Genomic DNA, 14,164 nt, shown 5'->3' with positions numbered 1-14,164 from the left:
CCAAGGGCCTGGTTGCCGCAGCTTTGATACTAATCCTCCCAGGCTGTGCACAATGGCACCCTACCTGGCCTGCACACTATAGCCAGCCAGGCTGTCTTTGAAGCAGGTGATGAATAGGGGACTGCAGGAAGCCAGCTTCCCCAGTGAACTCCAGGCCACACAGCTGCTAAGAACAGTCACTTGGATTTTTCTTCAGTTTTGGTGGATTTCGGGGGGGGGGGGGTGCTGTTATTTTGAATATGTTGTGTTATTTTCGGCGTGAGAATCCATCTTCAAAAAAGCTAACAGTAGGAGCCTGCTCCAAATCGATCGTGTTTCCTGCAATGAATCACCAGACTACCTTATCTTAAAGCTATAGCAGTCATTTCTCCAGGAATGCACACAGCATTAAATCTCAGAAGTCACTTTCCTATGAAATTTAAAGTTTTCTTTACCTTACTGAAAATCAAGAATCAAAATGTAAACTAAGTTGGCATTAGATTACAATAATCTTTAAAATATTTTCTTATCGTGACTTTAGAGTTGGAAAAAGAATAATAAATTTATAATTATTCATAAATATGTTATACTATTTAAAAGAAATGTAAGCTATCTCTTTAACATACTCACTCGTGAGTATTTTATAACAATACCTAAACAATATAGAAAACGTATGCTTTGCATCTGAAACCACAGATGTATTCTAATGAATTTACTTAAAATTTGGGTGTTTGCCCCTATACTATTCCAATGATAGCAGTAAAGAGAGAAAAATAGTATGTTTTTAAAAATAAAATATACTAAGTACACCAAGTAGTAGAGAAAAATGTTTTTTATTATTAAAAATAACTGTATATGTTTTATTCTGTGATTTACACAACTATAATATGAGTCTCAATGGAAGAGAGAAATGAAAAAGTGACTATTATTAGAGCAGATTTTCAGCAGCTAACTGCATGAATTATTGAACTGGAATATCTTTAGTTTTTCAACACATTATTATTTCTACTCAGTGTTATAGCATCAAGTATCATTATAATAAAATGTAAAATGTTAATCAAAATTATTTAAGCTCATTTTACAATGAAGAGAAGTAGAAAGAGGCATACAACATTTTACTGGGGTCTTTGAAAACTTTTAAAATATTGGAAGAATTAGTATGACTTAAAATTGATAGAAAGCAAAATATTGTTTAAGTAACCAAATGACCTGAGACTAGAATGGAAGAATTATAAAATATTTCCTTCCAAAGGACATTTGACAAGAAATAGGGGTAAGGCCGCTAATGATAGATGTCCAACTGTTTATCCTCCCTTTATATTACAACAGTTTCATACATGCATACAATGTACTGAGTCTCTTCACCCCATTCCTCTTTGGTATGCCCCCTTCCTTTCCTTCTGAACATCATCTTCTTCCCACCTAGTCCCCCAGTGGCTACATAAGAGAAAATGACATCACTTCCTTCAGCAACCATTTACAGTCATTAGCTCCTCAGGAAGTACAGGGCTCCCTGGCACCTCCTCTATTCATGATGGAAGTTGTTGGATGGCCAGTCTTGTGCATGCAGGTGGCTGTGTATGTGGTCGCAATGACTGGATGTGAGGCCTGGTCCATGGGCAGAAATATACAACTGGTTTGTAAACCAGGCCAAAAGCCTACGGCTGATGATGGCATGAGGCCAAGAAGGAACGTATTGTTATTGTCTCCCTAAACAAACATGCAGTCAGACAACCATCTAAATGTTTATACCCATAGACTGCTCAGCTTTTAGCCTGAAAGAGAGAAGAACATTTTTGCAGAGGGTGGTGGTGAAGGCAGAGACTTAAATGCCATCAAAGCTTTGAGAATAGTAACTGGAAAGCACTCGGTCCTGAATAAGACAACTGTAATGGAAGTTCTGGTTTCTTTGTAAACTTAGTTGTGTTATGTAAATATGTTTTTGTTTTAACCCCAAGTGTGGGATTTTAGTTTGAGCTTTAGTTTGTCCATGGCTGTTAACTGTCTCAGGCAGGGCATGCCTGTTGCAAGCTGGTATGGCCTTCCTTGTGTGGCATGCAGAGGAGGGTGGTCTACGGCTCTGAAGATGTAAATGAGAGCTCAGGTGAGGTGTGCCCTGCTGGCCTGTGGCGTGTAGCAGTTTGAAGAGACCAGAGACAGATGGTGTGGCAGTTTGGAGCAGACAGATAGAAAGAAACGTTTCAGGGCGGAGCAGCTGTTGGCTGCATCTGCTGTGAGGGAGATTGGTATAGACCCAAAGATCCGTTGACCCTAAATGCCCAGGAGAAGAAAAGGGGTCCTCTCCCCCCAGTAACCTATTCTCTCCTATGTAGGGTTGGGAGGTTGGAAGGGAGGTTGAGGTCTAAATACCCCCAAGTAGTTTTAAAAAGTGTGCTGTGGAGAACTATGTCAAGCCCATATTCCTACCCTCAAGGCCTGGAGCACTCTACAGAAGAAAGGCTGGAAAGAAGTCAGGAAGTGGAGGACAGAGATCGTCATTAAACACTACCACCCTAGAATGACATCACTGAACTCTCCTACAATCTGGTGATATTTTGCTCCCACATAATCTCAGCATCTTTCTAAATTCAGAAATCTGAGGTGCTCTGATTGCCTGGTCAAATATGTTTCTTCGCTTTAGAAAACCAAAAAAACAGAAAAACAGGAAAAGAGAAATAGTTAATAGAATTTCAAAATAGATGTTCATGAATTGTTAGTTTAATATTTTGCCCAGTGAGTCTTCCTAAGGACTAAATCTCTAGGTTAGTGAATCCTGGTATATGGAAGAGCTGAGGACTGTCTGCTCATCCACACTCGGTGTAATGTTGGGTTTCAGACCTGGGACAGCAGCTGAGGTGCCTTTTTAACCAAAGCAGATCTGGCCTCCAGGTTCTCCCAGCATCCCTCAGTACCTACCTCTTACAGGGCATGGATGGCACACCCTGTCCTCTACCCTGAACTTACTAGCCCAGGGGCGGGGCTTCCCCATATAATCCAGACATTTGGTTCTGTCTCTGTCTCTGTCTCCGTCTCTGTTTCCTTTCCTCCCTCTCTCCCTCCCCCTCCCTCCCCTCTCCCTCCCCCTCTCTGCTTTCCCTCACTCCTCTTTCTGTGCACATCACTCTCTCTATCTTCCCTTGTTTTCTGTCCCTCCTGCATGGTGACTTCCCTGGCCTAGTTCCTTGGGTCTGGTGAACCCACCAAGAACTGCCCCCAATAAATCTGTATTTATTTACTCTAGTTTGACTTTAATTGGCTCATTTCACAGGTGGAAGAATGCTTATCATGTTGCTGTGACTTGGAGGGGGGTGTCGAGTCCCCAGTCCCACATGGGAATGGGGTGGTTGCTTCTTTCCCCATCTTTCTCTCTGCCTGATGCAATTGACTTTGAACTCCATAATCCCTTTCAGTTGCTGCCAAGAGGTACCAGGAAGTCTTTAGATTCAAAGATGTTTGACCTTAAGCCCCTCCCACCCACATTGTATGACCCGAGGCTTATGTACAGGACTCTGTACATTTAAGCCTTCATCTCTGGCAGTGGTTGGGGAAAAGGATACCATCCAAACTTCCTCTCATCCACGTAGTGGCAGTGGTGGCAGGGATGGTGGTGACTCTTTTAAATTGCCCACCACTGCCACTTACAACATGCAGCAGGTCGCCATCTTTGTTACAGGAAAAGTCATAGCTTCACCACCATCTTAACTACTGGATACCAAATGCATCCAGTACCTTGCTAACAGCCAAATTTAACTTCTCTGTATTTTAAGCTTCAGCTGTATGGATAAACTAAGCTATACAGAAAACTGCAATGGTCTATAATGGTGCAATACAGTAGGATCAGCAAAGTGGCCAGTCTCTCTATGAACTGCATTGATGAGTAAAAGTTTTGTTTTGATAACAGTATGACTAAATCCTTTAATGTGTTCAGATATGTGAAGTCATGCTACGTACTCCTGTCTTATGTTTACAAAGTACAATTTAGAGCAGATAACTAAAAACAAAGATTGTTTGACTCAGAAATGCTCGATAGGTGTTGGAGGTCAAACCTATCAGAGACCTGTTGCATACGGCATTTAAGATGTTTAAACCTACCATGACAGACAGAAATGCCCAAATCCTAGTAGTGACCCATCCAAGGTCTCCAAGAAGATAGATGGGGGACTGACGGCTCCACCTTGTACTGATTGTGGTACACTAACTACTGGGTGAGACTGCCCCCAATGCATTGGCTATTGCCAGGACCCTGCCTAAACTGGGGATAGGCAGAGCACTGGAAAACTGGCTGCCTTAATTTGCCTAAGACAAAACTGGCTGCCTTAATTTGCCTAAGACAAGGAAGGATAGCACAGTCTTTCCAAGATTCTGCTTCACAGGAAAGTCTGTCAGAGCTTGGAAGCCAAAGACTGCTGCTGCCGCCCCGGTACCTGTGTCTCCAATGGAGCCAACAACATCACAGGAGCCTAATGTGATGACATCTAGTTCATGAGTAACCCTCTGTCATTTTAATTGATATATAGGCCATTTGGATTATACTTCCTGCTATAATTTATCCTTCTCAGGTCTCTAATGGCTTGAAGGCTAGACTAGTGAAAGAAGTAACTTTTTACTATTCTTTTATGTAAAAGGAACTCACACCACTGTTCCCAGTAATCAATCACCTGTGTTTCATGGTGAAAAATTAGATAGGAAAAAACCTTAAAGTTTATGTGAAGTCTGAAGTTATGGAAGCTTAAGCTATGAGGATTTAAGAAAGTGTTTGAGGGCCTAAAAAACTGTTTTAAGGTTGGTAAATGCAAGTTATGAAAGTTGGAGGATATAAAAACTTCAATGGTAATAGAGTAAGTTAAGATATATAAAAGGAATAAAACTGCTTCAGATTTCTTCCTCTCACTATGCTACTGTTGTATTAAGACTGTTCAGAGCTTTGACATTAAGCAATAGAGGCCTGACAAATTATCAGTCTAACTCTGGTAAAGCCTTCCACTATACCATCCATTTCGTAAGCACAAGCTCAATATTTTAATACTAACATATCTAAAATTTGTCTCTTTTTATAAACTTAAAAAGATTCTTGTTAACTTCAGGGAATTCTGCTTAAAGCGGCAGCGTAGGCTGGCACTGGCTGTCTGTCAGCATTTAATAAATCACCTGGCTGTCTGTGCTCTGCCTTCAAATCGACGCATGCCCAAGTCTGTTGCACAGAGTGTGTATTAGAAGAGGGGAAGTTTTATATGACGAGAATATTCAAAACTCTATATTTTAACTGGAAAAAGGGGGGGGGGAGGCATCGTCTTATATGCCAGAAAATATGGTGTGTTTGGACATCTATAAAACATTGTATTAAGAATTAAAATGACAGCTGGATCGATGGCTCAGTGGTTAAGAGCTTTTCTTGCTGGGTTCCATTTGCAGCATCCATATGGGCGGCTCATGAGCATTTACATCTCCAGCTCCAGAGGATCCCATATTCTTTCCTCACTTCCACAGCCACCACTACCTTCCACATATGATATATATTAATAAATACATATACAAAAATGATAAAAAATATGTATTTTTAAATGAAAGAAGTATTTTTTTTTTAGCAAAAACCAAACAAAACAAAATGAAGAGAAAAGAAAGGCCTTCATGCTGAAGGAGAAAGTATACCTTATAAATCAAGAACAGCTATGGGAAAATCCAACAAGAACATAAGTACAGTGAAAGAACTTAAAACTCAGAAGACAAAAAAGAGGAATTAAGTACAAGTCAAAAATAAATCCATTTGATCTAATAAAACTAATCTAAATGAGAAGCAATCATTAGCAATATAAGCATGGCTGAAAATCAAATCAGGGAGACAGACAAAGGCTGTTAGAAAATTACAGCATGTGCAGGGACAAAAATAAAGCAGAGATTGAGGGAACGGCTAACTAATGCCTGGCCCAACCTGAGACCCAGTCCATGGGGGTCAGCCAACCCTCAACACTATTAACTATACTCTGCTATGCTTGCAGACAGGAGCCTAGCATGGCTGTCCTCTGAGTGGCTGCACCCAGTAGCCGATCCAAACATCTGCAAGGACCCACAGTGAAACGTTGGGTGAAGTGCGGAGAGTCTTGTGGAAGAGTGGGGGAAAGATAGAAAGACTCAGAAGGGACAGGAGTACCACAAAAAGTCCAACAGAGCCAACTAACCAGGGCCCAGGGGGACTTGTGGAGACTGAAACTCCAACCAAGGACCATGCATGGGCTGGATCTAGGCCTCCTATACAGATGCTACCAATGAGCTTGATTATCATATGAGTCCCCTAGTAAGGGTGTCGGGCTGACTTTGACATGGACTCTGTTGCCTGCTCTTTGATCACTTTGCCCTGGCAGGGCTGCCTTGCCAGGCCACAGGGGAAGAGGATGCACTCACTCCTGATGGAACTTGATATGCTGGGGTGGGTGAGTGGGTGGGTTCCCTTCTTTGAGGAGTAGGGGAGGAGGGAAACAAGAAGAGAGGGTGGGACCAGGAGTAGAGGAGGGAGGGGACTATGACCTGGGTATAAATTGAATAATTAATAAAATGAAATAAAGAAAATAAAGCAAAGGTGAAGGGAAGAATAAGTGCAGAGAAAGTAGAAAGAAAATATGAAAAGGCAATCTATGTAGTGCACAGACATAAAAATTGAAAACTTCCCTAAAACAAACCAAGACAAAAATGTAGACATCAGAAGTGCACTCTGTGCACCAAAGAAAATTAATTACAATTAAGGAAAAGTTCAGCATGGGCAACCTCAGACCCAAATCAGTATTAAGAACAGTAAGAGTTGCAGGTAAATTCTGGTGCCCCATATTTGACCACTTCCCCATGGTGGGGAGGCCCGGTGGCACTCATAGAAAGAATATGCAGGCTACCAAAACGAGACTTGATAGCCTATGACCATATAGTGGGGAAGGAGATCTCCCTTGGTCACAGACATAGGGCAGGGGAATAGGGTAAAAGTGGGAGGGAGGGAGGAACAGGAGGATACAAGGGATGGGATAACAATTTAGATGTAATCTGAATAAATTAATTTAAAAAAAGATAAAAAATAATTAATAAATATATTGGGTTAGAAGATGGAAAAAAAGAGTTGCAGGTAAAATCTGAGAAACTATGAGATGAGTAGAAAAGCTAAAGATAACATTTAGTGTCAAAAAACAATAGGAAACTATACACAAAACTTTGGGGAAAGAAAGGATAGCCAGAGAGTGTGGTGCCCAGTCAAGGCACCCTTTACAGACACTGTGATTACTGGGCTGCCACACAGTGACCATGCTGTGAACTCTTGCAAAGCTGTTCAATGAAGAGATCTTATTACACCCAGAAACTCAATGAACTGATTTAAATAAATGCAAATTTATGTAACTGTAGGAAGAATTGTAGGACAGAATATATGTTACAGACATCAATAATGCACAATTAATGCCATAAGCAACAGACTGAGATGGGAACAAAGAAATCTAGACAAGTTAACAAATTTTTTGTGGTAGGGAATAACTAATGTCCTCAAAAAAGTTTAAAGCACCATAATATTAATTTGTTATAATCAATATTTCTTAACATCCTAAGAACCCATCCCTTAAATGAAGAAATAGCTTTCTAAACATCAGAAATGTTTCAATTTCTTTTATTCTCCATCCAAATTCACAAAAATTAAATTTTACATGTTAACAAAACTGGCACATATGGCACGGTCTTGTTCTAAAAAGGTTTTCATCTCAACTTCCTTATCTTTAAGTTTATCAAGCTCTTATGAAATTTACACAGAGATGCCATTAACAACAATCATTTCTGGAGACTCTGAATGAAGCTACTTCCTATGTCCTGCTGCAACAGTTCCCTTTGGAGGAGCATTTCCCTATGGTGGTGTTGCTAGTTTTTAACAAGGGATGCGCTCTCCCTCCAAAGTAATAGTTTCTAATAAGCTCACTTAGATATGATACCTAGATGAAGGACCAGGATTTTCCACTTAAGTAGAAAACTAAAGTATGCTTACTAGCTCTGGACTTTGCCCTCATGTTTTGCAAGCCAATTACTCTTCTCATTGGCTCTGTGTCTACCTCACCCTGGAATACTATGCTCAGTCTATTACCAATTGAGATTCCTGTGGAGAAAGGTATCTTATTTGCAGGCTTCTCTGGTAACCATGACAGCAATCAATTTTGCCTTGCATCAAACACTGATTGCCTCATGTGTTGAATACCATTTTAAATCTCTACCATGCTGTTGAAAATAAGCAGCCATTTCCAAAAAAAATCCTCCTGCATTTGGCCCCTGGGAATACAGAGGAACCCAAAACAGAGCTAGCTGTTTAATAGCCCCAGTGTCCCCTCTGTTCGCATTAAGTTATTGTGTACTTCAAAGGCTGATTTCTGTACCCCTCCCCATATTTGGTTATAAGCCTTGTTCCGAGAATCTCCTATCTTAATGTTGTATAATCGCTGCTCCCCAATTGTTTCCTGATATGGCAATAATGCAGCTTACTGCCAATCACTGAGCAGGGGGAGAGAATAGGGCTGGACTTCCTGCCAGCCAGGGGAGGAAGAATTACAAGAGGAAGTAGGGGATTCAGCCATGGGAAAGGTCGAAGAGACACCAGGAAGGAGCTGGAACAGGGAAAGTGTAAATATCTCTGGGATGTACACTGGGAAGAAACCAGGTTAGTTTATAGAGTTAGAACAGAGTAGTAACTGCTCGGTTATTGTGTTGTGAAGCTTATTATTAAATATAAAAGAGTCCCAATTATTTATATGATAGCCGGGTTAAGAAAGAAATTGAGAAACAAGCACAATATTAAAAAAATAACTTTAATACCCCACCAATAGTGAGGTCCTCTTGTAGTGGTTCAAAACAAAAACATATTTATATCCACCACACCCTCTAGAGAAGGCAGTATCATCTAGGCACACTCCTGGAGTAGGTTTTCTAGGCTAAGTGGGGAAAAAAAAGCCAACAATGAAAAACCCTGTTATTTTTATTTCCTCATAGTTTTGACTCTTCCCCAATGTTTTGCCAGGCAGTTCAGGTACCTCAACAATGTATCATTGCTACTGGAAGAGCAGTGAAGCTCACTACTAAAAAGATTAGAAACTACTGTAAATGCTTCTATTAAAATTAGGTTATATTTAGTGAGTGTGTGTGTGTATGCGTGTGTGTGTGCCAGAGGTTAACTTAAAGGGGTCTGCTCTCTCCTTCTACCACATGGGTCCTAGGGATTGAACTCAGGGAGCCAGTGTTGGTGGCAAGAGTTTTTATTGCTGAACTATCTCATCAACTCTGTCTACATTTTTTAAAATGACAAATTAAAAGCAGTACAATCATTGTGTGCTCTATCATGATTGATCATCATACTGATAATTCAAGGGATAGTTTGCTTTAAAACATTAGTCATTAAAAGACAGGAATTTTTCTAAACGGCTTATCTGGCAACATTTCCATAGCATGGCACATTCTACTTGAGGAGTCTCTGTGGAAAACTTTGATTTCTTGGTCTTTAAATTGAGTATTACTTTTAACTCTTGGCAAGGTATGGTATAAAGATTCACACTAAGAAGCAGGTAGAACCCTTCTACTTTCCAATCCTGAGACATAGACCTAACATCGTCAACTGGTTGTAGCTCTGAGCAATTTGTATATGCAAAATACCAGAACTGATAAAATAAGGTCCTAGACATCCAGCTCGATTAGGAGAAAATTTACTGTAAGATTGGTATGATTTCACTAGACTGGTTTTATATCCTTATAAAAGGTGTTGGAGTCTTTTAAAATCATATGATGAAAAATATGCTACTCTATTGCCTAAGATAACGACTTCCTTAAATGAACCATTCCTTAAGACATATACAACTATCTCAGTGTTTTTTGAGTCCAAATAAAAATGCACTTAGTACCAAACAAAAACAAAAACAAAAAAACCCTGACAGTTTTATATAACTTTGTGACCAACTGTTGTAAAAATTCCTCCTAGGAAGCATAAGTAATGTCTACCCCTTCTACGGCCTCTGACAAACTGGGGACAATTCCATCAAAGTTCACTCTGAAGAACAAATTAGTTTACTGGGCTTCCTAATAAAGTATAGGCAAGGGGTTACTTACAGGGGTGTGGGTACTTCTCCCCAACAGGCTTTACATACAAGGATGAGGTTCTCCATAGCAGTATATATGAATCTCTCCTCTCCTAGTCCTTTCTGACCTATAAACTTATCCCCTCCCAGAAGCCACGCAACAGGTAGTAGGGAGTAGCCAGGTAGCCGAATGAGGGTCTTGTGGCTCTTTCCATATTTAGTGTGGGAACAAACAGTCAATAGGCACAGCTGAAAGCCCTTTTTATGGAGAGCCAGGCTGAACTCTCCAAGATGCCAGTTGCTTGGTTCTGAGGCTATTCACACACAACACCTGAATATTAATAAAAATAGGCACAAAAGCATTTGTTTTCTAATAAAAAAAACTGGGTATATAGTTCATCTGGCAAAGTGCTTGGCTTGCAAACATGAGGACCTAGATTCAACACCCAATACTCATATTAAAAAAAAAAAAAAGCTGGGCATGGAGACACACTTATAGCCCTAGCTTTGGGGAGGGAGAGACAGGGGATCTCTGGAGCTCACTAGCCAGCCAGTCTAGCCAAATAATCACATTCCAGGCCAATGAGAGACTTTGAGGGCTTGTATGAGCCTAATCTTTTCGATACGCTACACTAGTGTGTATGTTAATCTCCACCTACATGAACATCCACTACCCTAGCTACCCCCTACATGCAAAAGAGCAAAACAAAGTCAGTGTATCAAGAATAGAAACACAACCTCTCATCTGTAGATGGCCATGGGGCCCCAGGAGTGCTCTCAAGATGCACTGAGAGCAGAGGTTGGAAGCAAGACTGATTACCAAGCAGAGCAGGAAAAGGTTTTTCCCTCACACACACTGAACACTTCACCATTTCCCCCAAGGCTGAGGAATGAAACCAGGGCATCACACACGCTCTCTAAGCAGTAAGTGCTCTACAACTGAGCTCCATCCTAGCTCCTCACTGAGCACTACAAAATAATTGCAGGCCCGGGGTGATGATCAGCAAAATTACCTTGCACTATTAAAGCTTGCTGAAAAATGGCTTTTATTTCTCTATGCGAGATCTCAGTGGAAATTCAGGAAGTTTTTCTTGTTTCAATAATGCTCAACTCAAGCCAGCCAGAATAATCAGCAAAAGCAGTTAAGAATTTACCTATATAGGTGGAGTTCAATTGTCTTAACTTTATATTCCTGTCTGTCTCTCTAAAGTGCGTTCTGTTCTAGATGAAGTGTGGACTGTCTTAATCAAACACATCACTGTTGAAGAAGGAATATTAAGTAGGATGGCCATCCAAATTTTTCAGCAAGTATGGAATGGAAAAAACCAGGCTGGTCAAAGTTTAGAAACTCATCCTTCACCTACAGTGCTTCATAATTACTCATTTTAAATGGAACAACATAGGATCCCGGAACAAAGAATAAAATTAGGGCTGGAGAGATAGTTCAGTTGACAAAATGTTTGCTTATGCAAGCATGAGGACCTTAGTCTGATTCCTAGAACAAGTAAACAAAAAGCCAGGTGCAGTGTCATGTAACTGGAATCCTCGTGCTGGGGGAGAACAGAGACAGGTGGATCCACAATGCTCACTGGCCACCTGGCAGGGCAAATGGATGAGCTTCAGGCAGTGCGAGACTCTGTGTTAAAGGAAGAACACCCAAGATTGACTTCTGACCTTCACATGCATGTGTACACACATGCACACATACACATATGCACACATGGACAAACAGAAGTAGACAGAAGAAGGCTACTTCACTTTTCTCAGCACCAAACTGACCTGTCTACCTGTGGGGTCTAGCGCATTTATAGTCTGAATGGCTATAGGCAGTTTTACCACTGCCAGAGATGGGTCCTCACCACACTAGTTCCACCCACTCTCTTGCAAAATAAAAGTGTTGCTCTCACAAGTGAGCCACATCACTCTCTGCACATCAATTTTTCATTCTTTTGGGTTATTCTCACCTGTAAATACGTTTGGAATCTATTTCATTTTTAAATGTTTCCCTTGATCCTAGAAGACCAGTAATTATCACCTCATTTCTATGTTCTTTCATTCCACAAATGAACTGCTCATACCCCATTCTTTCTCCCCCCATATCATCGAGGCTTTGTTCCCACATTTATTAGAACTGGACCAGTTGGCTAAAGATCTGCTCGGCAAGTTCAATATATCTCAGTTTCCACTTACTGTCCCTTCTTGGAAAGGTGTGAAACTCGATTCTGCTTCCTTGAGGAAGCCCTTGTGGGAACCTCATGCAACCACATTCTATTTCTCCTTTTATCTCACTGGCTGCTCCTTCTAAGAATCTTCTGTGGCTGTGTCTACCTCTCTCCCTCCTTTTAACTGTTGTCATGGTCTTGAACTATCTTGGGACTTACTGTTGTGTACTCTTGTTTCAGTGTCTGGCATAACTATTCCTTCAGTTGCTCAGTGGGAAAAATCTAGTCACATCTAAGTTACACTCCATAAGCACTGACTCCTGTCTTTATGATTACTTGTCATATGACAAGCATGACATATGTCATATGCATATCCGTAGGTCACCTGCTATGTGCCAGTATGATTACTTGTCATTACTCCACCACTTCCATATGACCCCAGCCATGGAGGTTTTGCTGGCTAGTTTCTATGTTAACTTGATTCATGCTAGAGTAGTATGGGGAAAAAAACATCAATGGAGACAATGTTCCTACAAGACTGGCCTGCAGGGCATTTTCTTGGTTAGTGATTGATATGGACAGGCCCTGCCCATTATGAGTGGTGCTGCCTGAGTTCTATAGGAGGAGTAGGTCCTGAGTTCTATAAGAAAGCAGGCCGAGCAAACCATGAGAAGCAAGCCAGTAAGCAGTACCCCTCCATGGCCTCTGGATCAGCTCCTGTTCCAGCTTCCTGTCCTGTTTGAGTTCTTACCTTGACTTCCCTTAGTAATGGACTATGGGGTAGAACTGTAAGCTGAAACAAACCCTTTCTTCCGCAAGTTCCTTTGGTCATGGCCTTTTATCACAGCAATAAAAACCCTAACTAAGAGAGTGGTCTCTTGCCAGACTTCTGCTACCATCTCCAAATATACTTCTCTGCTTCCTCTCCTGCCTCCACTACAGTAGCCACAAAAATCTTTGAAAAATACAGAAGGTAGATCTTGCTCAAATGCTCCCATAGTTTCTCATCACACTCCCAATGAAATCCAAACTCATCATCCAGTCTGTAATAGAGTAGGTAGGGTTTACTCTCTTTGAATTCACTCTTGCCAACCCTTCCCCAGCTCAGTGCACTCCAGACACAGGCCAATGCATGTCAGCCTTACAAAGGCTCTTATAACTGCCTGGAATACAATTCCCTCACCTCAGGCTATGGAATGGGTTCTCCCATCACTTCCTTCAGCTAAGAGTTCCTTATGGTCCTCTAATGCCAATGTATCTAAAAACACTCTTTACTAACAATCCTAACAGCCAGCTTTATGGATCTTGAAAACAATGGTCACTGCCCCATCTTAACTCACTAAAGAAATTATTTATTGCCATATCCTGAGCCTTTGAAACAATAATTAATGAAAGTATTTACTCTATAAACATGAATTAATAAATGAGAAAGCAGCATTGCCTCCATATTTTAATCCACAAGACAATGCAAAGAGTGAGTTAGCCATGTTACTATCAGAAAGAAATGTTAAATGAATTACCTCTAAGATGAAACATTATTCATACTCTGCCCACTGCCTTTACTCTTGCCCTAATTCCCATTCGTTTAATCTAAGTAGGAAAACCTCAGCACCTCCCCATCCCATACTAACATACACAATAAAAGGAAGGCAGTATGCTTTGTTTTTTACAAAGCCAGTGTCTCCAGACCCAAGCTTTTGGCTTGTCCACATGTCTAAGGCCTGTAGCCTCACTCCTTCGATCTTTGATTTTGACAACTTAATGTCTAGGAATAGAGTTCTTATCCTTTGGCCTGTATGAACAATACATACCAGAAGGAAAAATATTTATTATAGATTAGAGATCTTGGGATATAGCTCAGTGGTGAAGAACTTGTCTAGCCTACGTGAAGACCTGGGTTCCACCCCAAAATGGAAATAAAAAACAAAGCAAAACAAAAAATCAAATGTA

General features: G+C 40.8%; 1 protein-coding gene across 1 annotated transcript in view; it reads right to left on the bottom strand.

Annotated features, from left to right (window-relative positions):
- The window catches only part of Cep112 (centrosomal protein 112), a 444,738-nt gene that overhangs the window by 273,471 nt on the left and 157,103 nt on the right, over positions 1-14,164 (bottom strand). The window lies entirely within an intron of this gene.

Source organism: Acomys russatus, chromosome 16 (genome assembly GCF_903995435.1).
Source record: "Acomys russatus chromosome 16, mAcoRus1.1, whole genome shotgun sequence".
Lineage (NCBI taxonomy): Eukaryota > Metazoa > Chordata > Mammalia > Rodentia > Muridae > Acomys > Acomys russatus.
This window is presented reverse-complemented; position numbering and strand designations above follow the sequence as displayed.